The following is a 20,472-nucleotide window of genomic DNA, read 5'->3' as shown; positions in this document are numbered from 1 at the left end:
TATAATATTGCAATGCTTCAATAGCATTTGAATAAACCTCCAGCGGGCTTGTAGCGCAACGGATAACGCAGCTGCCTACGGAGAAAAAGATTCCAGGTTCGAGTCCTGGCAAGCTCGGTATTAACATTTAAAGATGATTATTAGAATATAACGGAAGGGAAATTTATAATATTGCAATGCTTCAATAGCATTTAGGTTAACCTCCAACGGGCTTGTGGCGCAATGGATAACGCGTCTACCTACGGAGCAAAAGATTCTAGGTGCAAGTCCTGGGAAGCTCGGTGTTTATTTAAATTAAAGATCTTTTATGCGTCATAAAAATGCATAAATACAATGCTTGGAAAAGTTTTTGATAGAACGAAGCAAGGGCTTGTAGCGTAATGGATAACGCGTCTGCCTTCGAAGCAGAAGATTCCAGGTTCGAGTCCTGGCAAGCTCGGTATTAACATTTAAAGATGATTATTAGAATATAACGGAAGGGAAATTTATAATATTGCAATGCTTCAATAGCATTTAGATTGACCTCCAACGGGCTTGTGGCGCAATGGATAACGCGTCTGCCTACGGAGCAGAAGTTTCCAGGTTCGAGTCGTGGCAAGCTCGGTATTAACATTTAAAGATGATTATTAGAATATAACGGAAGGGAAATTTATAATATTGCAATGCTTCAATAGCATTTGAATAAACCTCCAGCGGGCTTGTGGCGCAACGGATAACGCAGCTGCCTACGGAGCAAAAGATTCTAGGTTCGAGTCTTGGCAAGCTCGGTATTAACATTTAAAGATGATTATTAGAATATAACGGAAGCGAAATTTATAATATTGCAATGCTTCTATAGCATTTAGATTAACCTCCAACGGGCTTGTGGCGCAATGGATAACGCGTCTGCCTACGGAGCAAAAGATTCTAGGTTCGTGTCATGGCAAGCTCGGTGTTTATTTAAATTAAAGATCTTTTATGCGTCATAAAATGCATAAATACAATGTTTGGAAAAGTTTTTGATAAAACGAAGCAAGGGCTTGCGGCGTAATGGATAACGCGTCTGCCTTCGAAGCAGAAGATTCCAGGTTCGAGTCCTGGCAAGCTCGGTGTTAACATTTAAAGATGATTATTGGAATGTAACGGAAGGGAAATTTATAATATTGCAATGCTTCAATAGCATTTAGATTGACCTCCAACGGGCTTGTGGCGCAATGGATAACGCGTCTGCCTACGGAGCAGAAGTTTCCAGGTTCGAGTCGTGGCAAGCTCGGTATTAACATTTAAAGATGATTATTAGAATATAACGGAAGGGAAATTTATAATATTGCAATGCTTCAATAGCATTTAAATAAACCTCCAACGGGCTTGTGGCGCAATGGATAACGCGTTTGCCTACGGAGCAGAAGATTTAAGGTTCAAGTCCTGGCAAGCTCGGTGTTAACATTCAAAGATGATTATAGGAATGTAACGGAAGGGAAATTTATAATATTGCAATGCTTCAATAGCATTTGAATAAACCTCCAACGGGCTTGTGGCGCAACGGATAACGCAGCTGCCTACGGAGCAAAAGATTCTAGGTTCGAGTCCTGGCAAGCTCGGTATTAACATTTAAAGATGATTATTAGAATATAACGGAAGGGAAATTTATAATATTGCAATGCTTCTATAGCATTTAGATTAACCTCCAACGGGCTTGTGGCGCAATGGATAACGCGTCTGCCTACGAAGCAAAAGATTCTAGGTTCGAGTCATGGCAAGCTCGGTGTTTATTTAAATTAAAGATCTTTTATGCGTCATAAAAATGCATAAATACAATGTTTGGAAAAGTTTTTGATAGAACGAAGCAAGGGCTTGTAGCGTAATGGATAACGCGTCTGCCTTCGAAGCAGAAGATTCCAGGTTCGAGTCCTGGCAAGCTCGGTATTAACATTTAAAGATGATTATTTGAATATATCGGAAGGGAGATTTATAATATTGCAATAATCCAATAGCATTTAGATTAACCTCCAACGGGCTTGTGGCGCAATGGATAACGCGACTGCCTACGGAGCAAAAGATTTTAGGTGCGAGTCCTGGGAAGCTCGGTGTTTATTTAAATTAAAGATCTTTTATGCGTCATAAAAATGCATAAATACAATGCTTGGAAAAGTTTTTGATAGAACGAAGCAAGGGCTTGTAGCGTAATGGATAACGCGTCTGCCTTCGAAGCAGAAGATTCCAGGTTCGAATCCTGGCAAGCTCGGTGTTAACATTTAAAGATGATTATTGGAATGTAACGGAAGGGAAATTTATAATATTGCAATGCTTCAATAGCATTTGAATAAACCTCCAGCGGGCTTGTGGCGCAACGGATAACGCAGCTGCCTACGGAGAAAAAGATTCCAGGTTCGAGTCCTGGCAAGCTCGGTATTAACATTTAAAGATGATTATTAGAATATAACGGAAGGGAAATTTATAATATTGCAATGCTTCAATAGCATTTAGGTTAACCTCCAACGGGCTTGTGGCGCAATGGATAACGCGTCTACCTACGGAGCAAAAGATTCTAGGTGCAAGTCCTGGGAAGCTCGGTGTTTATTTAAATTAAAGATCTTTTATGCGTCATAAAAATGCATAAATACAATGCTTGGAAAAGTTTTTGATAGAACGAAGCAAGGGCTTGTAGCGTAATGGATAACGCGTCTGCCTTCGAAGCAGAAGATTCCAGGTTCGAGTCCTGGCAAGCTCGGTATTAACATTTAAAGATGATTATTAGAATATAACGGAAGGGAAATTTATAATATTGCAATGCTTCAATAGCATTTAAATAAACCTCCAGCGGGCTTGTGGCGCAACGGATAACGCAGCTGCCTACGGAGCAAAAGATTCTAGGTTCGAGTCTTGGCAAGCTCGGTATTAACATTTAAAGATGATTATTAGAATATAACGGAAGCGAAATTTATAATATTGCAATGCTTCTATAGCATTTAGATTAACCTCCAACGGGCTTGTGGCGCAATGGATAACGCGTCTGCCTACGGAGCAAAAGATTCTAGGTTCGTGTCATGGCAAGCTCGGTGTTTATTTAAATTAAAGATCTTTTATGCGTCATAAAATGCATAAATACAATGTTTGGAAAAGTTTTTGATAAAACGAAGCAAGGGCTTGCGGCGTAATGGATAACGCGTCTGCCTTCGAAGCAGAAGATTCCAGGTTCGAGTCCTGGCAAGCTCGGTGTTAACATTTAAAGATGATTATTGGAATGTAACGGAAGGGAAATTTATAATATTGCAATGCTTCAATAGCATTTAGATTGACCTCCAACGGGCTTGTGGCGCAATGGATAACGCGTCTGCCTACGGAGCAGAAGTTTCCAGGTTCGAGTCGTGGCAAGCTCGGTATTAACATTTAAAGATGATTATTAGAATATAACGGAAGGGAAATTTATAATATTGCAATGCTTCAATAGCATTTAAATAAACCTCCAACGGGCTTGTGGCGCAATGGATAACGCGTTTGCCTACGGAGCAGAAGATTTAAGGTTCAAGTCCTGGCAAGCTCGGTGTTAACATTCAAAGATGATTATAGGAATGTAACGGAAGGGAAATTTATAATATTGCAATGCTTCAATAGCATTTGAATAAACCTCCAACGGGCTTGTGGCGCAACGGATAACGCAGCTGCCTACGGAGCAAAAGATTCTAGGTTCGAGTCCTGGCAAGCTCGGTATTAACATTTAAAGATGATTATTAGAATATAACGGAAGGGAAATTTATAATATTGCAATGCTTCTATAGCATTTAGATTAACCTCCAACGGGCTTGTGGCGCAATGGATAACGCGTCTGCCTACGAAGCAAAAGATTCTAGGTTCGAGTCATGGCAAGCTCGGTGTTTATTTAAATTAAAGATCTTTTATGCGTCATAAAAATGCATAAATACAATGTTTGGAAAAGTTTTTGATAGAACGAAGCAAGGGCTTGTAGCGTAATGGATAACGCGTCTGCCTTCGAAGCAGAACATTCCAGGTTCGAGTCCTGGCAAGCTCGGTATTAACATTTAAAGATGATTATTTGAATATATCGGAAGGGAGATTTATAATATTGCAATTGCAATAATCCAATTGCATTTAGATTAACCTCCAACGGGCTTGTGGCGCAATGGATAACGCGACTGCCTACGGAGCAAAAGATTTTAGGTGCGAGTCCTGGGAAGCTCGGTGTTTATTTAAATTAAAGATCTTTTATGCGTCATAAAAATGCATAAATACAATGCTTGGAAAAGTTTTTGATAGAACGAAGCAAGGGCTTGTAGCGTAATGGATAACGCGTCTGCCTTCGAAGCAGAAGATTCCAGGTTCGAGTCCTGGCAAGCTCGGTGTTAACATTTAAAGATGATTATTGGAATGTAACGGAAGGGAAATTTATAATATTGCAATGCTTCAATAGCATTTGAATAAACCTCCAGCGGGCTTGTGGCGCAACGGATAACGCAGCTGCCTACGGAGAAAAAGATTCCAGGTTCGAGTCCTGGCAAGCTCGGTATTAACATTTAAAGATGATTATTAGAATATAACGGAAGGGAAATTTATAATATTGCAATGCTTCAATAGCATTTAGGTTAACCTCCAACGGGCTTGTGGCGCAATGGATAACGCGTCTACCTACGGAGCAAAAGATTCTAGGTGCGAGTCCTGGGAAGCTCGGTGTTTATTTAAATTAAAGATCTTTTATGCGTCATAAAAATGCATAAATACAATGCTTGGAAAAGTTTTTGATAGAACGAAGCAAGGGCTTGTAGCGTAATGGATAACGCGTCTGCCTTCGAAGCAGAAGATTCCAGGTTCGAGTCCTGGCAAGCTCGGTATTAACATTTAAAGATGATTATTAGAATATAACGGAAGGGAAATTTATAATATTCCAATGCTTCAATAGCATTTAAATAAACCTCCAGCGGGCTTGTGGCGCAACGGATAATGCAGCTGCCTACGGAGCAAAAGATTCTAAGTTCGAGTCCTGGCAAGCTCGGTATTAACATTTAAAGATGATTATTAGAATAAAACGGAAGGGAAATTTATAATATTGCAATGCTTCAATAGCATTTAAATAAACCTCCAACGGGCTTGTGGCGCAATGGATAACGCGTTTGCCTACGGAGCAAAAGATTCTAGGTTCGAGTCATGGCAAGCTCGGTGTTTATTTAAATTAAACATCTTTTATGCGTCATAAAAATGCATAAATACAATGTTTGGAAAAGTTTTTGATAGAACGAAGCAAGGGCTTGTAGCGTAATGGATAACGCGTCTGCCTTCGAAGCAGAAGATTCCAGGTTCGAGTCCTGGCAAGCTCGGTATTAACATTTAAAGATGATTATTTGAATATATCGGAAGGGAGATTTATAATATTGCAATAATCCAATAGCATTTAGATTAACCTCCAACGGGCTTGTGGCGCAATGGATAACGCGACTGCCTACGGAGCAAAAGATTTTAGGTGCGAGTCCTGGGAAGCTCGGTGTTTATTTAAATTAAAGATCTTTTATGCGTCATAAAAATGCATAAATACAATGCTTGGAAAAGTTTTTGATAGAACGAAGCAAGGGCTTGTAGCGTAATGGATAACGCGTCTGCCTTCGAAGCAGAAGATTCCAGGTTCGAGTCCTGGCAAGCTCGGTGTTAACATTTAAAGATGATTATTGGAATGTAACGGAAGGGAAATTTAAATATTGCAATGCTTCAATAGCATTTGAATAAACCTCCAGCGGGCTTGTGGCGCAACGGATAACGCAGCTGACTACGGAGAAAAAGATTCCAGGTTCGAGTCCTGGCAAGCTCGGTATTAACATTTAAAGATGATTATTAGAATATAACGGAAGGGAAATTTATAATATTGCAATGCTTCAATAGCATTTAGGTTAACCTCCAACGGGCTTGTGGCGCAATGGATAACGCGTCTACCTACGGAGCAAAAGATTCTAGGTGCGAGTCCTGGGAAGCTCGGTGTTTATTTAAATTAAAGATCTTTTATGCGTCATAAAATTGCATAAATACAATGCTTGGAAAAGTTTTTGATAGAACGAAGCAAGGGCTTGTAGCGTAATGGATAACGCGTCTGCCTTCGAAGCAGAAGATTCCAGGTTCGAGTCCTGGCAAGCTCGGTATTAACATTTAAAGATGATTATTAGAATATAACGGAAGGGAAATTTATAATATTCCAATGCTTCAATAGCATTTAAATAAACCTCCAACGGGCTTGTGGCGCAATGGATAACGCGTTTGCCTACGGAGCAAAAGATTCTAGGTTCGAGTCATGGCAAGCTCGGTGTTTATTTAAATTAAACATCTTTTATGCGTCATAAAAATGCATAAATACAATGTTTGGAAAAGTTTTTGATAGAACGAAGCAAGGGCTTGTAGCGTAATGGATTTCGCGTCTGCCTTCGAAGCAGAAGATTCCAGGTTCGAGTCCTGGCAAGCTCGGTATTAACATTTAAAGATGATTATTAGAATATAACGGAAGGGAAATTTATAATATTGCAATGCTTCAATAGCATTTAGATTAACCTCCAACGGGCTTGTGGCGCAATGGATAACGCGTTTGCCTACGTAGCAAAAGATTTTAGGTTCGAGTCATGGCAAGCTCGGTATTTATTTAAATTAAAGATCTTTTATGCGTCATAAAAATGCATAAATACAATGCTTGGAAAAGTTTTTGATAGAACGAAGCAAGGGCTTGTAGCGTAATGGATAACGCGTCTGCCTTCGAAGCAGAAGATTCCAGGTTCGAGTCCTGGCAAGCTCGGTATTAACATTTAAAGATGATTATTTGAATATATCGGAAGGGAGATTTATAATATTGCAATAATCCAATAGCATTTAGATTAACCTCCAACGGGCTTGTGGCGCAATGGATAACGCGACTGCCTACGGAGCAAAAGATTTTAGGTGCGAGTCCTGGGAAGCTCGGTGTTTATTTAAATTAAAGATCTTTTATGCGTCATAAAAATGCATAAATACAATGCTTGGAAAAGTTTTTGATAGAACGAAGCAAGGGCTTGTAGCGTAATGGATAACGCGTCTGCCTTCGAAGCAGAAGATTCCAGGTTCGAATCCTGGCAAGCTCGGTGTTAACATTTAAAGATGATTATTGGAATGTAACGGAAGGGAAATTTATAATATTGCAATGCTTCAATAGCATTTGAATAAACCTCCAGCGGGCTTGTGGCGCAACGGATAACGCAGCTGCCTACGGAGAAAAAGATTCCAGGTTCGAGTCCTGGCAAGCTCGGTATTAACATTTAAAGATGATTATTAGAATATAACGGAAGGGAAATTTATAATATTGCAATGCTTCAATAGCATTTAGGTTAACCTCCAACGGGCTTGTGGCGCAATGGATAACGCGTCTACCTACGGAGCAAAAGATTCTAGGTGCAAGTCCTGGGAAGCTCGGTGTTTATTTAAATTAAAGATCTTTTATGCGTCATAAAAATGCATAAATACAATGCTTGGAAAAGTTTTTGATAGAACGAAGCAAGGGCTTGTAGCGTAATGGATAACGCGTCTGCCTTCGAAGCAGAAGATTCCAGGTTCGAGTCCTGGCAAGCTCGGTATTAACATTTAAAGATGATTATTAGAATATAACGGAAGGGAAATTTATAATATTGCAATGCTTCAATAGCATTTAAATAAACCTCCAGCGGGCTTATGGCGCAACGGATAACGCAGCTGCCTACGGAGCAAAAGATTCTAGGTTCGAGTCTTGGCAAGCTCGGTATTAACATTTAAAGATGATTATTAGAATATAACGGAAGCGAAATTTATAATATTGCAATGCTTCTATAGCATTTAGATTAACCTCCAACGGGCTTGTGGCGCAATGGATAACGCGTCTGCCTACGGAGCAAAAGATTCTAGGTTCGTGTCATGGCAAGCTCGGTGTTTATTTAAATTAAAGATCTTTTATGCGTCATAAAATGCATAAATACAATGTTTGGAAAAGTTTTTGATAAAACGAAGCAAGGGCTTGCGGCGTAATGGATAACGCGTCTGCCTTCGAAGCAGAAGATTCCAGGTTCGAGTCCTGGCAAGCTCGGTGTTAACATTTAAAGATGATTATTGGAATGTAACGGAAGGGAAATTTATAATATTGCAATGCTTCAATAGCATTTAGATTGACCTCCAACGGGCTTGTGGCGCAATGGATAACGCGTCTGCCTACGGAGCAGAAGTTTCCAGGTTCGAGTCGTGGCAAGCTCGGTATTAACATTTAAAGATGATTATTAGAATATAACGGAAGGGAAATTTATAATATTGCAATGCTTCAATAGCATTTAAATAAACCTCCAACGGGCTTGTGGCGCAATGGATAACGCGTTTGCCTACGGAGCAGAAGATTTAAGGTTCAAGTCCTGGCAAGCTCGGTGTTAACATTCAAAGATGATTATAGGAATGTAACGGAAGGGAAATTTATAATATTGCAATGCTTCAATAGCATTTGAATAAACCTCCAACGGGCTTGTGGCGCAACGGATAACGCAGCTGCCTACGGAGCAAAAGATTCCAGGTTCGAGTCCTGGCAAGCTCGGTATTAACATTTAAAGATGATTATTAGAATATAACGGAAGGGAAATTTATAATATTGCAATGCTTCAATAGCATTTAGGTTAACCTCCAACGGGCTTGTGGCGCAATGGATAACGCGTCTACCTACGGAGCAAAAGATTCTAGGTGCGAGTCCTGGGAAGCTCGGTGTTTATTTAAATTAAAGATCTTTTATGCGTCATAAAAATGCATAAATACAATGCTTGGAAAAGTTTTTGATAGAACGAAGCAAGGGCTTGTAGCGTAATGGATAACGCGTCTGCCTTCGAAGCAGAAGATTCCAGGTTCGAGTCCTGGCAAGCTCGGTGTTAACATTTAAAGATGATTATTGGAATGTAACGGAAGGGAAATTTATAATATTGCAATGCTTCAATAGCATTTGAATAAACCTCCAGCGGGCTTGTGGCGCAATGGATAACGCGACTGCCTACGGAGCAAAAGATTTTAGGTGCGAGTCCTGGGAAGCTCGGTGTTTATTTAAATTAAAGATCTTTTATGCGTCATAAAAATGCATAAATACAATGCTTGGAAAAGTTTTTGATAGAACGAAGCAAGGGCTTGTAGCGTAATGGATAACGCGTCTGCCTTCGAAGCAGAAGATTCCAGGTTCGAATCCTGGCAAGCTCGGTGTTAACATTTAAAGATGATTATTGGAATGTAACGGAAGGGAAATTTATAATATTGCAATGCTTCAATAGCATTTAGATTAACCTCCAACGGGCTTGTGGCGCAATGGATAACGCGTCTGCCTACGGAGCAAAAGATTCTAGGTTCGTGTCATGGCAAGCTCGGTGTTTATTTAAATTAAAGATCTTTTATGCGTCATAAAATGCATAAATACAATGTTTGGAAAAGTTTTTGATAAAACGAAGCAAGGGCTTGCGGCGTAATGGATAACGCGTCTGCCTTCGAAGCAGAAGATTCCAGGTTCGAGTCCTGGCAAGCTCGGTGTTAACATTTAAAGATGATTATTGGAATGTAACGGAAGGGAAATTTATAATATTGCAATGCTTCAATAGCATTTAGATTGACCTCCAACGGGCTTGTGGCGCAATGGATAACGCGTCTGCCTACGGAGCAGAAGTTTCCAGGTTCGAGTCGTGGCAAGCTCGGTATTAACATTTAAAGATGATTATTAGAATATAACGGAAGGGAAATTTATAATATTGCAATGCTTCAATAGCATTTAAATAAACCTCCAACGGGCTTGTGGCGCAATGGATAACGCGTTTGCCTACGGAGCAGAAGATTTAAGGTTCAAGTCCTGGCAAGCTCGGTGTTAACATTCAAAGATGATTATAGGAATGTAACGGAAGGGAAATTTATAATATTGCAATGCTTCAATAGCATTTGAATAAACCTCCAACGGGCTTGTGGCGCAACGGATAACGCAGCTGCCTACGGAGCAAAAGATTCCAGGTTCGAGTCCTGGCAAGCTCGGTATTAACATTTAAAGATGATTATTAGAATATAACGGAAGGGAAATTTATAATATTGCAATGCTTCAATAGCATTTAGGTTAACCTCCAACGGGCTTGTGGCGCAATGGATAACGCGTCTACCTACGGAGCAAAAGATTCTAGGTGCGAGTCCTGGGAAGCTCGGTGTTTATTTAAATTAAAGATCTTTTATGCGTCATAAAAATGCATAAATACAATGCTTGGAAAAGTTTTTGATAGAACGAAGCAAGGGCTTGTAGCGTAATGGATAACGCGTCTGCCTTCGAAGCAGAAGATTCCAGGTTCGAGTCCTGGCAAGCTCGGTGTTAACATTTAAAGATGATTATTGGAATGTAACGGAAGGGAAATTTATAATATTGCAATGCTTCAATAGCATTTGAATAAACCTCCAGCGGGCTTGTGGCGCAACGGATAACGCAGCTGCCTACGGAGAAAAAGATTCCAGGTTCGAGTCCTGGCAAGCTCGGTATTAACATTTAAAGATGATTATTAGAATATAACGGAAGGGAAATTTATAATATTGCAATGCTTCAATAGCATTTAGGTTAACCTCCAACGGGCTTGTGGCGCAATGGATAACGCGTCTACCTACGGAGCAAAAGATTCTAGGTGCGAGTCCTGGGAAGCTCGGTGTTTATTTGAATTAAAGATCTTTTATGCGTCATAAAATTGCATAAATACAATGCTTGGAAAAGTTTTTGATAGAACGAAGCAAGGGCTTGTAGCGTAATGGATAACGCGTCTGCCTTCGAAGCAGAAGATTCCAGGTTCGAGTCCTGGCAAGCTCGGTATTAACATTTAAAGATGATTATTAGAATATAACGGAAGGGAAATTTATAATATTCCAATGCTTCAATAGCATTTAAATAAACCTCCAACGGGCTTGTGGCGCAATGGATAACGCGTTTGCCTACGGAGCAAAAGATTCTAGGTTCGAGTCCTGGCAAGCTCGGTGTTAACATTTAAAGATGATTATTGGAATGTAACGGAAGGGAAATTTATAATATTGCAATGCTTCAATAGCATTTAGATTAACCTCCAACGGGCTTGTGGCGCAATGGATAACGCGTCTGCCTACGGAGCAGAAGATTCCAGGTTCGAGTCTTGGCAAGCTCGGAATTAACATTTAAAGATGATTATTAGAATATAACGGAAGGGAAATTTATAATATTGCAATGCTTCAATAGCATTTAAATAAACCTCCAACGGGCTTGTGGCGCAATGGATAACGCGTCTGCCTACGCTGCAAAAGATTCTAGGTTCGAGTCCTGGCAAGCTCGGTATTAACATATAAAGATGATTATTAGAATATAACGGAAGGGAAATTTATAATATTGCAATGCTTCAATAGCATTTAGATTAACCTCAAACGGGCTTGTGGCGCAATGGATAACGCGTCTGCCTACGGAGCCGAAGATTTAAGGTTCGAGTCCTGGCAAGCTCGGTATTAACATTTAAAGATGATTATTGGAATGTAACGGAAGGGAAATTTATAATATTGCAATGCATCAATAGCATTTGGATTAACCTCCAACGGGCTTGTGGCGCAATGGATAACGCGTCTGCCTACGGAGCAGAAGTTTCCAGGTTCGAGTCCTGGCAAAGCTCGGTATTAACATTTAAAGATGATTATTAGAATATAACGGAAGGGAAATTTATAATATTGCAATGCTTCAATAGCATTTAGATTAACCTCCAACGGGCTTTTGGCGCAATGGATATTGCGTCTGCCTACGGAGCAAAAGATTCTAGGTTGGAGTCCTGGCAAGCTCGGTGTTTATTTCAATTAAAGATCTTTTATGCGTCATAAAAATGCATAACTACAATGTTTGGAAAAGTTTTTGATAGAACGAAGCAAGGGCTTGTAGCGTAATGGATAACGCGTCTGCCTTCGAAGCAGAAGATTCCAGGTTCGAGTCCTGGCAAGCTCGGTATTAACATTTAAAGATGATTATTAGAATATAACGGAAGGGAAATTTATAATATTGCAATGCTTCAATAGCATTTAAATAAACCTCCAGCGGGCTTGTGGCGCAACGGATAACGCAGCTGCCTACGGAGCAAAAGATTCTAGGTTCGAGTCTTGGCAAGCTCGGTATTAACATTTAAAGATGATTATTAGAATATAACGGAAGCGAAATTTATAATATTGCAATGCTTCTATAGCATTTAGATTAACCTCCAACGGGCTTGTGGCGCAATGGATAACGCGTTTGCCTACGGAGCAAAAGATTCTAGGTTCGTGTCATGGCAAGCTCGGTGTTTATTTAAATTAAAGATCTTTTATGCGTCATAAAATGCATAAATACAATGTTTGGAAAAGTTTTTGATAAAACGAAGCAAGGGCTTGTGGCGTAATGGATAACGCGTCTGCCTACGGAGCAAGAGATTCTAGGTTCGAGTCATGGCAAGCTCGGAGTTTATTTAAATTAAAGATCTTTTATGCGTCATAAAATGCATAAATACAATGTTTGGAAAAGTTTTTGATAAAACGAAGCAAGGGCTTGTTGCGTAATGGATAACGCGTCTGCCTTCGAAGCAGAAGATTCCAGGTTCGAGTCCTGGCAAGCTCGGTGTTAACATTTAAAGATGATTATTGGAATGTAACGGAAGGGAAATTTATAATATTGCAATGCTTCAATAGCATTTAGATTAACCTCCAACGGGCTTGTGGCGCAATGGATAACGCGTCTGCCTACGGAGCAGAAGATTCCAGGTTCGAGTCTTGGCAAGCTCGGAATTAACATTTAAAGATGATTATTAGAATATAACGGAAGGGAAATTTATAATATTGCAATGCTTCAATAGCATTTAAATAAACCTCCAACGGGCTTGTGGCGCAATGGATAACGCGTCTGCCTACGCTGCAAAAGATTCTAGGTTCGAGTCCTGGCAAGCTCGGTATTAACATATAAAGATGATTATTAGAATATAACGGAAGGGAAATTTATAATATTGCAATGCTTCAATAGCATTTAGATTAACCTCAAACGGGCTTGTGGCGCAATGGATAACGCGTCTGCCTACGGAGCCGAAGATTTAAGGTTCGAGTCCTGGCAAGCTCGGTATTAACATTTAAAGATGATTATTGGAATGTAACGGAAGGGAAATTTATAATATTGCAATGCATCAATAGCATTTGGATTAACCTCCAACGGGCTTGTGGCGCAATGGATAACGCGTCTGCCTACGGAGCAGAAGGTTCCAGGTTCGAGTCCTGGCAAAGCTCGGTATTAACATTTAAAGATGATTATTAGAATATAACGGAAGGGAAATTTATAATATTGCAATGCTTCAATAGCATTTAGATTAACCTCCAACGGGCTTTTGGCGCAATGGATATTGCGTCTGCCTACGGAGCAAAAGATTCTAGGTTGGAGTCCTGGCAAGCTCGGTGTTTATTTCAATTAAAGATCTTTTATGCGTCATAAAAATGCATAACTACAATGTTTGGAAAAGTTTTTGATAGAACGAAGCAAGGGCTTGTGGCGTAATGGATAACGCGTCTGCCTTCGAAGCAGAAGATTCCAGGTTCGAGTCCTGGCAAGCTCGGTATTAACATTTAAAGATGATTATTAGAGTATAACGGAAGGGAAATTTATAATATTGCAATGCTTCAATAGCATTTAGATTAACCTCCAACGGGCTTGTAGCGCAATGGATAACGCGTCTGCCTACGGAGCAGAAGTTTCCAGGTTCGAGTCCTGGCAAGCTCGGTATTAACATTTAAAGATGATTATTAGAATATAACGGAAGGGAAATTTATAATATTGCAATGCTTCAATAGCATTTAGATAAACCTCCAACGGGCTTGTGGCGCAACGGATAACGCGGCTGCCTACGGAGCAAAATATTCTAGGTGCGAGTCCTGGGAAGCTCGGTGTTTATTTAATTTAAAGATCTTTTATGCGTCATAAAAATGCATAAATACAATGTTTGGAAAAGTTTTTGATAGAACGAAGCAAGGGCTTGTAGCGTAATGGATATCGCGTCTTCCTTCGAAGCAGAAGATTCCAGGTTCGAGTCCTGGCAAGCTCGGTATTAACATTTAAAGATGATTATTAGAATATAACGGAAGGGAAATTTATAATATTGCAATGCTTCAATAGCATTTAAATAAACCTCCAACGGGCTTGTGGCGCAACGGATAACGCAGCTGTCTACGGAGCAAAAGATGTAGGTTCGAGTCCTGGAAAGCTCGGTGTTTATTTAAATTAAAGATCTTTTATGCGTCATAAAATGCATAAATACAATGTTCGGAAAAGTTTTTGATAGAACGAATCAAGGGCTTGTGGCGTAATGGATAACGCGTCTGCCTTCGAAGCAGAAGATTCCAGGTTCGAGTCCTGGCAAGCTCGGTATTAACATTTAAAGTTGATTATTAGAATATAACGGAAGAGAAATTTATAATATTGCAATGCTTCAATAGAATTTGGATTAACCTCCAACGGGCTTGTGGCGCAATGGATAACGTGTCTGCCTACGGAGCAGAAGATTCCAGGTTCGAGTCCTGGCAAGCTCGGTGTTAACATTTAAAGATGATTATTGGAATGTAACGGAAGGGAAATTTATAATATTGCAATGATTCAATAGAATTTGCATTAACCTCCAACGGGCTTGTGGCGCAATGGATAACGCGTCTGCCTACGGAGCAGAAGATTCCAGGTTCGAGTCCTGGCAAGCTCGGTGTTAACATTTAAAGATGATCCTATGAAAAACATTAACATGTACAAAAATGGGCCAAGCCTCGCTTCGTGCCCTCTCCGCCGTAAAACGTTCTGAGATCCCATGTAGAGCCAAGTCTGCCTTTTGTTTTCATTCAATCGCCAATTGAACAATTATGTTATAAATTAAGTCCTTTTCCTAATTAATAACCAATATTCTTTGACTCTATCATTATTATACATCTTTGTTCGTATCAAAAATATCGTGACTTGGCAATCGCAGATAAGTAATATTAAAAGTAAGTCGAGGGGATATTCACGAAATCGTTTATGGTCGAGGGGATATGTACAAGTTTATAAGATGAGTCATGCACAACCCTATGTACAAATTATATGGTGAGTTATGCATAACCCTATTTACAAGTTTATAAGGCGAGTTATGCATAACCTTATATACACCTGCGCTTGCCAAGTCACGATATTTTTGATACGAACAAAGATGTATAATAATGATAGAGTCAAAGAATATTGGTTATTAATTAGGAAAAGGACTTAATTTATAACATAATTGTTCAATTGGCGATTGAATGAAAACAAAAGGCAGACTTGGCTCTACATGGGATCTCAGAACGTTTTACGGCGGAGAGGGCACGAAGCGAGGCTTGGCCCATTTTTGTACATGTTAATGTTTTTCATAGGATCTCACTTCTTTTTGTAGACCCTCTCGTTATACTTCGGTAGTTATATTAAAACAAGACCCTCTCGTGGTACTTCGTTTGCCAATATAATCGCTAACGTTTGTCCATATTTACGCTGAATTACCCCTTTCGACCCGCAGAGAATATGCAATAAAGATTGTACGCGATATCCTAATAAAATAATGTAGCATCAGTTACGACAAATTTCTTTTAAACTACTATTCCTATTAGCTTTAATATATTTTTAACTTTCGGTTAACTTTGGACCATTACGTCCTTTCATCAAGAACACACACCATTTCTTTTGAGAAGACGGCAGCGCCATCTAGTTTTAAAATAAAGAACTAAAGAACAATTTTATAAAAATTTCGGGATGTTTTAATTTTTCTGTGCTTTATAAAATAAATGAAAACTAAATCCTGAATTTTAAGTTTCTATCTCCTCTAGAAGTACCTTAGAATTTTGATGATCGGTGAGTGAGTGAGTGAGTGACAAAATAAGGTAAATTTCACCTGCGATATTTCGAAAAGTATATAAGGTAGGAACTTCAAACTTGGAAACTATAGCTACGATAGACAGTCCTCACGGCAAGCAAAATTTCAGGCTTTTACCTGTACCCATCACAAAGTTACAGTGGGCTTAAAAGTGCCACGAGTTGCTTCGAGAAAAGGATGTCAGTGCTCGACTTGGCTGGGAGCACTGCCGTGCTCCCAGATTATTGGAATGTAACGGAAGGGAAATTTATAATATTGCAATGCTTCAATAGCATTTGGATAAACCTCCAACGGGCTTGTGGCGCAATGGATAACGCGTCTGCCTACGGAGCAGAAGATTTAAGGTTCGAGTCCTGGCAAGCTCGGTGTTAACATTTAAAGATGATTATTGGAATGTAACGGAAGGGAAATTTATAATATTGCAATGCTTCAATAGCATTTAGATTAACCTCCAACGGGCTTGGGGCGCAATGGATAATGCGTCTGCCTACGGAGCAGAAGATTCCAGGTTCGAGTCCTGGCAAGCTCGGTGTTAACATTTAAAGATGATTATTGGAATGTAACGGAAGGGAAATTTATAATATTGCAATGCTTCAATAGCATTTGAATAAACCTCCAACGGGCTTGTGGCGCAACGGATAACGCAGCTGCCTACGGAGCAAAAGATTCTAGGTTCGAGTCCTGGCAAGCTCGGTGTTAACATTTAAAGATGATTATTAGAATATAACGGAAGGGAAATTTATAATATTGCAATGCTTCAATAGCATTTAGATTAACCTCCAACGGGCTTGTGGCGCAATGGATAACGCGTTTGCCTACGTAGCAAAAGATTCTAGGTTCGAGTCATGGCAAGCTCGGTATTTATTTAAATTAAAGATCTTTTATGCGTCATAAAAATGCATAAATACAATGCTTGGAAAAGTTTTTGATAGAACGAAGCAAGGGCTTGTAGCGTAATGGATAACGCGTCTGCCTTCGAAGCAGAAGATTCCAGGTTCGAGTCCTGGCAAGCTTGGTATTAACATTTAAAGATGATTATTTGAATATATCGGAAGGGAGATTTATAATATTGCAATAATCCAATAGCATTTAGATTAACCTCCAACGGGCTTGTGGCGCAATGGATAACGCGACTGCCTACGGAGCAAAAGATTTTAGGTGCGAGTCCTGGGAAGCTCGGTGTTTATTTAAATTAAAGATCTTTTATGCGTCATAAAAATGCATAAATACAATGCTTGGAAAAGTTTTTGATAGAACGAAGCAAGGGCTTGTAGCGTAATGGATAACGCGTCTGCCTTCGAAGCAGAAGATTCCAGGTTCGAGTCCTGGCAAGCTCGGTGTTAACATTTAAAGATGATTATTGGAATGTAACGGAAGGGAAATTTATAATATTGCAATGCTTCAATAGCATTTGAATAAACCTCCAGCGGGCTTGTGGCGCAACGGATAACGCAGCTGCCTACGGAGCAAAAGATTCCAGGTTCGAGTCCTGGCAAGCTCGGTATTAACATTTAAAGATGATTATTAGAATATAACGGAAGGGAAATTTATAATATTGCAATGCTTCAATAGCATTTAGGTTAACCTCCAACGGGCTTGTGGCGCAATGGATAACGCGTCTACCTACGGAGCAAAAGATTCTAGGTGCGAGTCCTGGGAAGCTCGGTGTTTATTTAAATTAAAGATCTTTTATGCGTCATAAAATGCATAAATACAATGCTTGGAAAAGTTTTTGATAGAACGAAGCAAGGGCTTGTAGCGTAATGGATAACGCGTCTGCCTTCGAAGCAGAAGATTCCAGGTTCGAGTCCTGGCAAGCTCGGTATTAACATTTAAAGATGATTATTAGAATATAACGGAAGGGAAATTTATAATATTGCAATGCTTCAATAGCATTTAAATAAACCTCCAGCGGGCTTGTGGCGCAACGGATAACGCAGCTGCCTACGGAGCAAAAGATTCTAGGTTCGAGTCTTGGCAAGCTCGGTATTAACATTTAAAGATGATTATTAGAATACAACGGAAGCGAAATTTATAATATTGCAATGCTTCTATAGCATTTAGATTAACCTCCAACGGGCTTGTGGCGCAATGGATAACGCGTCTGCCTACGGAGCAAAAGATTCTAGGTTCGTGTCATGGCAAGCTCGGTGTTTATTTAAATTAAAGATCTTTTATGCGTCATAAAATGCATAAATACAATGTTTGGAAAAGTTTTTGATAAAACGAAAAAGGGCTTGTGGCGTAATGGATAACGCGTCTGCCTTCGAAGCAGAAGATTCCAGGTTCGAGTCCTGGCAAGCTCGGTGTTAACATTTAAAGATGATTATTGGAATGTAACGGAAGGGAAATTTATAATATTGCAATGCTTCAATAGCATTTAGATTAACCTCCAACGGGCTTGTGGCGCAATGGATAACGCGTCTGCCTACGGAGCAGAAGATTTAAGGTTCAAGTCCTGGCAAGCTCGGTGTTAACATTTAAAGATGATTATTTGAATATATCGGAAGGGAGATTTATAATATTGCAATTGCAATAATCCAATTGCATTTAGATTAACCTCCAACGGGCTTGTGGCGCAATGGATAACGCGACTGCCTACGGAGCAAAAGATTTTAGGTGCGAGTCCTGGGAAGCTCGGTGTTTATTTAAATTAAAGATCTTTTATGCGTCATAAAAATGCATAAATACAATGCTTGGAAAAGTTTTTGATAGAACGAAGCAAGGGCTTGTAGCGTAATGGATAACGCGTCTGCCTTCGAAGCAGAAGATTCCAGATTCGAGTCCTGGCAAGCTCGGTGTTAACATTTAAAGATGATTATTGGAATGTAACGGAAGGGAAATTTATAATATTGCAATGCTTCAATAGCATTTGAATAAACCTCCAGCGGGCTTGTGGCGCAACGGATAACGCAGCTGCCTACGGAGAAAAAGATTCCAGGTTCGAGTCCTGGCAAGCTCGGTATTAACATTTAAAGATGATTATTAGAATATAACGGAAGGGAAATTTATAATATTGCAATGCTTCAATAGCATTTAGGTTAACCTCCAACGGGCTTGTGGCGCAATGGATAACGCGTCTACCTACGGAGCAAAAGATTCTAGGTGCGAGTCCTGGGAAGCTCGGTGTTTATTTAAATTAAAGATCTTTTATGCGTCATAAAAATGCATAAATACAATGCTTGGAAAAGTTTTTGATAGAACGAAGCAAGGGCTTGTAGCGTAATGGATAACGCGTCTGCCTTCGAAGCAGAAGATTCCAGGTTCGAGTCATGGCAAGCTCAGTATTAACATTTAAAGATGATTATTAGAATATAACGGAAGGGAAATTTATAATATTGCAATGCTTCAATAGCATTTAAATAAACCTCCAGCGGGCTTGTGGCGCAACGGATAACGCAGCTGCCTACGGAGCAAAAGATTCTAGGTTCGAGTCTTGGCAAGCTCGGTATTAACATTTAAAGATGATTATTAGAATATAACGGAAGCGAAATTTATAATATTGCAATGCTTCTATAGCATTTAGATTAACCTCCAACGGGCTTGTGGCGCAATGGATAACGCGTCTGCCTACGGAGCAAAAGATTCTAGGTTCGTGTCATGGCAAGCTCGGTGTTTATTTAAATTAAAGATCTTTTATGCGTCATAAAATGCATAAATACAATGTTTGGAAAAGTTTTTGATAAAACGAAGCAAGGGCTTGTGGCGTAATGGATAACGCGTCTGCCTACGGAGCAAAAGATTCTAGGTTCGAGTCATGGCAAGCTCGGTGTTTATTTAAATTAAAGATCTTTTATGCGTCATAAAATGCATAAATACAATGTTTGGAAAAGTTTTTGATAAAACGGAGCAAGGGCTTGTTGCGTAATGGATAACGCGTCTGCCTTCGAAGCAGAAGATTCCAGGTTCGAGTCCTGGCAAGCTCGGTGTTAACATTTAAAGATGATTATTGGAATGTAACGGAAGGGAAATTTATAATATTGCAATGCTTCAATAGCATTTAGATTAACCTCCAACGGGCTTGTGGCGCAATGGATAACGCGTCTGCCTACGGAGCAGAAGATTCCAGGTTCGAGTCTTGGCAAGCTCGGAATTAACATTTAAAGATGATTATTAGAATATAACGGAAGGGAAATTTATAATATTGCAATGCTTCAATAGCATTTAGATAAACCTCCAACGGGCTTGTGGCGCAACGGATAACGCGGCTGCCTACGGAGCAAAATATTCTAGGTGCGAGTCCTGGGAAGCTCGGTGTTTATTTAATTTAAAGATCTTTTATGCGTCATAAAAATGCATAAATACAATGTTTGGAAAAGTTTTTGATAGAACGAAGCAAGGGCTTGTAGCGTAATGGATATCGCGTCTTCCTTCGAAGCAGAAGATTCCAGGTTCGAGTCCTGGCAAGCTCGGTATTAACATTTAAAGATGATTATTAGAATATAACGGAAGGGAAATTTATAATATTGCAATGCTTCAATAGCATTTAAATAAACCTCCAACGGGCTTGTGGCGCAACGGATAACGCAGCTGTCTACGGAGCAAAAGATGTAGGTTCGAGTCCTGGAAAGCTCGGTGTTTATTTAAATTAAAG

The 20,472-nt window shown here is 39.7% G+C and overlaps 46 non-coding genes across 46 annotated transcripts; all 46 read left to right on the top strand.

The window, feature by feature from the left end:
- The first annotated feature begins 366 nt into the window (after positions 1 to 366).
- Positions 367 to 439, top strand: TRNAR-UCG (transfer RNA arginine (anticodon UCG)). The gene has a single exon. It is a non-coding gene; the product is annotated as a tRNA-Arg (tRNA).
- A 576-nt stretch (positions 440 to 1,015) lies between these two features.
- TRNAR-UCG (transfer RNA arginine (anticodon UCG)) lies at positions 1,016 to 1,088 on the top strand. Its single transcript has one exon. It is a non-coding gene; the product is annotated as a tRNA-Arg (tRNA).
- Positions 1,089 to 1,829: 741 nt separating this feature from the next.
- Positions 1,830 to 1,902, top strand: TRNAR-UCG (transfer RNA arginine (anticodon UCG)). Its single transcript has one exon. It is a non-coding gene; the product is annotated as a tRNA-Arg (tRNA).
- A 249-nt stretch (positions 1,903 to 2,151) lies between these two features.
- On the top strand, positions 2,152 to 2,224 carry TRNAR-UCG (transfer RNA arginine (anticodon UCG)). Its single transcript has one exon. It is a non-coding gene; the product is annotated as a tRNA-Arg (tRNA).
- Positions 2,225 to 2,637: 413 nt separating this feature from the next.
- TRNAR-UCG (transfer RNA arginine (anticodon UCG)) lies at positions 2,638 to 2,710 on the top strand. Its single transcript has one exon. It is a non-coding gene; the product is annotated as a tRNA-Arg (tRNA).
- A 412-nt stretch (positions 2,711 to 3,122) lies between these two features.
- Positions 3,123 to 3,195, top strand: TRNAR-UCG (transfer RNA arginine (anticodon UCG)). Its single transcript has one exon. It is a non-coding gene; the product is annotated as a tRNA-Arg (tRNA).
- Positions 3,196 to 3,936: 741 nt separating this feature from the next.
- TRNAR-UCG (transfer RNA arginine (anticodon UCG)) lies at positions 3,937 to 4,009 on the top strand. Its single transcript has one exon. It is a non-coding gene; the product is annotated as a tRNA-Arg (tRNA).
- Positions 4,010 to 4,264: 255 nt separating this feature from the next.
- TRNAR-UCG (transfer RNA arginine (anticodon UCG)) lies at positions 4,265 to 4,337 on the top strand. The gene has a single exon. It is a non-coding gene; the product is annotated as a tRNA-Arg (tRNA).
- A 413-nt stretch (positions 4,338 to 4,750) lies between these two features.
- On the top strand, positions 4,751 to 4,823 carry TRNAR-UCG (transfer RNA arginine (anticodon UCG)). Its single transcript has one exon. It is a non-coding gene; the product is annotated as a tRNA-Arg (tRNA).
- A 255-nt stretch (positions 4,824 to 5,078) lies between these two features.
- On the top strand, positions 5,079 to 5,151 carry TRNAR-ACG (transfer RNA arginine (anticodon ACG)). Its single transcript has one exon. It is a non-coding gene; the product is annotated as a tRNA-Arg (tRNA).
- Positions 5,152 to 5,236: 85 nt separating this feature from the next.
- Positions 5,237 to 5,309, top strand: TRNAR-UCG (transfer RNA arginine (anticodon UCG)). Its single transcript has one exon. It is a non-coding gene; the product is annotated as a tRNA-Arg (tRNA).
- Positions 5,310 to 5,558: 249 nt separating this feature from the next.
- TRNAR-UCG (transfer RNA arginine (anticodon UCG)) lies at positions 5,559 to 5,631 on the top strand. Its single transcript has one exon. It is a non-coding gene; the product is annotated as a tRNA-Arg (tRNA).
- Positions 5,632 to 6,043: 412 nt separating this feature from the next.
- Positions 6,044 to 6,116, top strand: TRNAR-UCG (transfer RNA arginine (anticodon UCG)). Its single transcript has one exon. It is a non-coding gene; the product is annotated as a tRNA-Arg (tRNA).
- Positions 6,117 to 6,207: 91 nt separating this feature from the next.
- On the top strand, positions 6,208 to 6,280 carry TRNAR-ACG (transfer RNA arginine (anticodon ACG)). The gene has a single exon. It is a non-coding gene; the product is annotated as a tRNA-Arg (tRNA).
- An 85-nt stretch (positions 6,281 to 6,365) lies between these two features.
- Positions 6,366 to 6,438, top strand: TRNAR-UCG (transfer RNA arginine (anticodon UCG)). The gene has a single exon. It is a non-coding gene; the product is annotated as a tRNA-Arg (tRNA).
- Positions 6,439 to 6,687: 249 nt separating this feature from the next.
- TRNAR-UCG (transfer RNA arginine (anticodon UCG)) lies at positions 6,688 to 6,760 on the top strand. The gene has a single exon. It is a non-coding gene; the product is annotated as a tRNA-Arg (tRNA).
- Positions 6,761 to 7,009: 249 nt separating this feature from the next.
- Positions 7,010 to 7,082, top strand: TRNAR-UCG (transfer RNA arginine (anticodon UCG)). The gene has a single exon. It is a non-coding gene; the product is annotated as a tRNA-Arg (tRNA).
- Positions 7,083 to 7,495: 413 nt separating this feature from the next.
- Positions 7,496 to 7,568, top strand: TRNAR-UCG (transfer RNA arginine (anticodon UCG)). Its single transcript has one exon. It is a non-coding gene; the product is annotated as a tRNA-Arg (tRNA).
- Positions 7,569 to 7,980: 412 nt separating this feature from the next.
- Positions 7,981 to 8,053, top strand: TRNAR-UCG (transfer RNA arginine (anticodon UCG)). The gene has a single exon. It is a non-coding gene; the product is annotated as a tRNA-Arg (tRNA).
- Positions 8,054 to 8,794: 741 nt separating this feature from the next.
- TRNAR-UCG (transfer RNA arginine (anticodon UCG)) lies at positions 8,795 to 8,867 on the top strand. The gene has a single exon. It is a non-coding gene; the product is annotated as a tRNA-Arg (tRNA).
- A 249-nt stretch (positions 8,868 to 9,116) lies between these two features.
- TRNAR-UCG (transfer RNA arginine (anticodon UCG)) lies at positions 9,117 to 9,189 on the top strand. Its single transcript has one exon. It is a non-coding gene; the product is annotated as a tRNA-Arg (tRNA).
- A 248-nt stretch (positions 9,190 to 9,437) lies between these two features.
- TRNAR-UCG (transfer RNA arginine (anticodon UCG)) lies at positions 9,438 to 9,510 on the top strand. Its single transcript has one exon. It is a non-coding gene; the product is annotated as a tRNA-Arg (tRNA).
- Positions 9,511 to 10,251: 741 nt separating this feature from the next.
- On the top strand, positions 10,252 to 10,324 carry TRNAR-UCG (transfer RNA arginine (anticodon UCG)). Its single transcript has one exon. It is a non-coding gene; the product is annotated as a tRNA-Arg (tRNA).
- Positions 10,325 to 10,737: 413 nt separating this feature from the next.
- TRNAR-UCG (transfer RNA arginine (anticodon UCG)) lies at positions 10,738 to 10,810 on the top strand. The gene has a single exon. It is a non-coding gene; the product is annotated as a tRNA-Arg (tRNA).
- Positions 10,811 to 10,901: 91 nt separating this feature from the next.
- Positions 10,902 to 10,974, top strand: TRNAR-ACG (transfer RNA arginine (anticodon ACG)). The gene has a single exon. It is a non-coding gene; the product is annotated as a tRNA-Arg (tRNA).
- Positions 10,975 to 11,065: 91 nt separating this feature from the next.
- Positions 11,066 to 11,138, top strand: TRNAR-ACG (transfer RNA arginine (anticodon ACG)). The gene has a single exon. It is a non-coding gene; the product is annotated as a tRNA-Arg (tRNA).
- Positions 11,139 to 11,557: 419 nt separating this feature from the next.
- On the top strand, positions 11,558 to 11,631 carry TRNAR-ACG (transfer RNA arginine (anticodon ACG)). The gene has a single exon. It is a non-coding gene; the product is annotated as a tRNA-Arg (tRNA).
- A 249-nt stretch (positions 11,632 to 11,880) lies between these two features.
- TRNAR-UCG (transfer RNA arginine (anticodon UCG)) lies at positions 11,881 to 11,953 on the top strand. The gene has a single exon. It is a non-coding gene; the product is annotated as a tRNA-Arg (tRNA).
- A 569-nt stretch (positions 11,954 to 12,522) lies between these two features.
- On the top strand, positions 12,523 to 12,595 carry TRNAR-UCG (transfer RNA arginine (anticodon UCG)). Its single transcript has one exon. It is a non-coding gene; the product is annotated as a tRNA-Arg (tRNA).
- Positions 12,596 to 12,686: 91 nt separating this feature from the next.
- On the top strand, positions 12,687 to 12,759 carry TRNAR-ACG (transfer RNA arginine (anticodon ACG)). The gene has a single exon. It is a non-coding gene; the product is annotated as a tRNA-Arg (tRNA).
- A 419-nt stretch (positions 12,760 to 13,178) lies between these two features.
- On the top strand, positions 13,179 to 13,252 carry TRNAR-ACG (transfer RNA arginine (anticodon ACG)). The gene has a single exon. It is a non-coding gene; the product is annotated as a tRNA-Arg (tRNA).
- A 249-nt stretch (positions 13,253 to 13,501) lies between these two features.
- On the top strand, positions 13,502 to 13,574 carry TRNAR-UCG (transfer RNA arginine (anticodon UCG)). The gene has a single exon. It is a non-coding gene; the product is annotated as a tRNA-Arg (tRNA).
- Positions 13,575 to 13,665: 91 nt separating this feature from the next.
- Positions 13,666 to 13,738, top strand: TRNAR-ACG (transfer RNA arginine (anticodon ACG)). The gene has a single exon. It is a non-coding gene; the product is annotated as a tRNA-Arg (tRNA).
- A 249-nt stretch (positions 13,739 to 13,987) lies between these two features.
- TRNAR-UCG (transfer RNA arginine (anticodon UCG)) lies at positions 13,988 to 14,060 on the top strand. Its single transcript has one exon. It is a non-coding gene; the product is annotated as a tRNA-Arg (tRNA).
- A 247-nt stretch (positions 14,061 to 14,307) lies between these two features.
- Positions 14,308 to 14,380, top strand: TRNAR-UCG (transfer RNA arginine (anticodon UCG)). Its single transcript has one exon. It is a non-coding gene; the product is annotated as a tRNA-Arg (tRNA).
- Positions 14,381 to 14,471: 91 nt separating this feature from the next.
- On the top strand, positions 14,472 to 14,544 carry TRNAR-ACG (transfer RNA arginine (anticodon ACG)). The gene has a single exon. It is a non-coding gene; the product is annotated as a tRNA-Arg (tRNA).
- Positions 14,545 to 14,635: 91 nt separating this feature from the next.
- On the top strand, positions 14,636 to 14,708 carry TRNAR-ACG (transfer RNA arginine (anticodon ACG)). The gene has a single exon. It is a non-coding gene; the product is annotated as a tRNA-Arg (tRNA).
- A 2,112-nt stretch (positions 14,709 to 16,820) lies between these two features.
- TRNAR-UCG (transfer RNA arginine (anticodon UCG)) lies at positions 16,821 to 16,893 on the top strand. The gene has a single exon. It is a non-coding gene; the product is annotated as a tRNA-Arg (tRNA).
- Positions 16,894 to 17,142: 249 nt separating this feature from the next.
- TRNAR-UCG (transfer RNA arginine (anticodon UCG)) lies at positions 17,143 to 17,215 on the top strand. The gene has a single exon. It is a non-coding gene; the product is annotated as a tRNA-Arg (tRNA).
- Positions 17,216 to 17,627: 412 nt separating this feature from the next.
- Positions 17,628 to 17,700, top strand: TRNAR-UCG (transfer RNA arginine (anticodon UCG)). Its single transcript has one exon. It is a non-coding gene; the product is annotated as a tRNA-Arg (tRNA).
- A 411-nt stretch (positions 17,701 to 18,111) lies between these two features.
- Positions 18,112 to 18,184, top strand: TRNAR-UCG (transfer RNA arginine (anticodon UCG)). The gene has a single exon. It is a non-coding gene; the product is annotated as a tRNA-Arg (tRNA).
- Positions 18,185 to 18,603: 419 nt separating this feature from the next.
- TRNAR-UCG (transfer RNA arginine (anticodon UCG)) lies at positions 18,604 to 18,676 on the top strand. The gene has a single exon. It is a non-coding gene; the product is annotated as a tRNA-Arg (tRNA).
- A 413-nt stretch (positions 18,677 to 19,089) lies between these two features.
- Positions 19,090 to 19,162, top strand: TRNAR-UCG (transfer RNA arginine (anticodon UCG)). Its single transcript has one exon. It is a non-coding gene; the product is annotated as a tRNA-Arg (tRNA).
- Positions 19,163 to 19,731: 569 nt separating this feature from the next.
- On the top strand, positions 19,732 to 19,804 carry TRNAR-UCG (transfer RNA arginine (anticodon UCG)). Its single transcript has one exon. It is a non-coding gene; the product is annotated as a tRNA-Arg (tRNA).
- A 91-nt stretch (positions 19,805 to 19,895) lies between these two features.
- Positions 19,896 to 19,968, top strand: TRNAR-ACG (transfer RNA arginine (anticodon ACG)). The gene has a single exon. It is a non-coding gene; the product is annotated as a tRNA-Arg (tRNA).
- A 249-nt stretch (positions 19,969 to 20,217) lies between these two features.
- On the top strand, positions 20,218 to 20,290 carry TRNAR-UCG (transfer RNA arginine (anticodon UCG)). The gene has a single exon. It is a non-coding gene; the product is annotated as a tRNA-Arg (tRNA).
- Positions 20,291 to 20,472: the final 182 nt, after the last annotated feature.

Source organism: Phalangium opilio, unplaced genomic scaffold, assembly GCF_054372755.1.
Source record: "Phalangium opilio isolate 3A_F unplaced genomic scaffold, DU_Popi_V2 ptg000054l_1, whole genome shotgun sequence".
In the NCBI taxonomy this organism is placed as follows: Eukaryota; Metazoa; Arthropoda; class Arachnida; order Opiliones; family Phalangiidae; genus Phalangium; species Phalangium opilio.
This window is presented reverse-complemented; position numbering and strand designations above follow the sequence as displayed.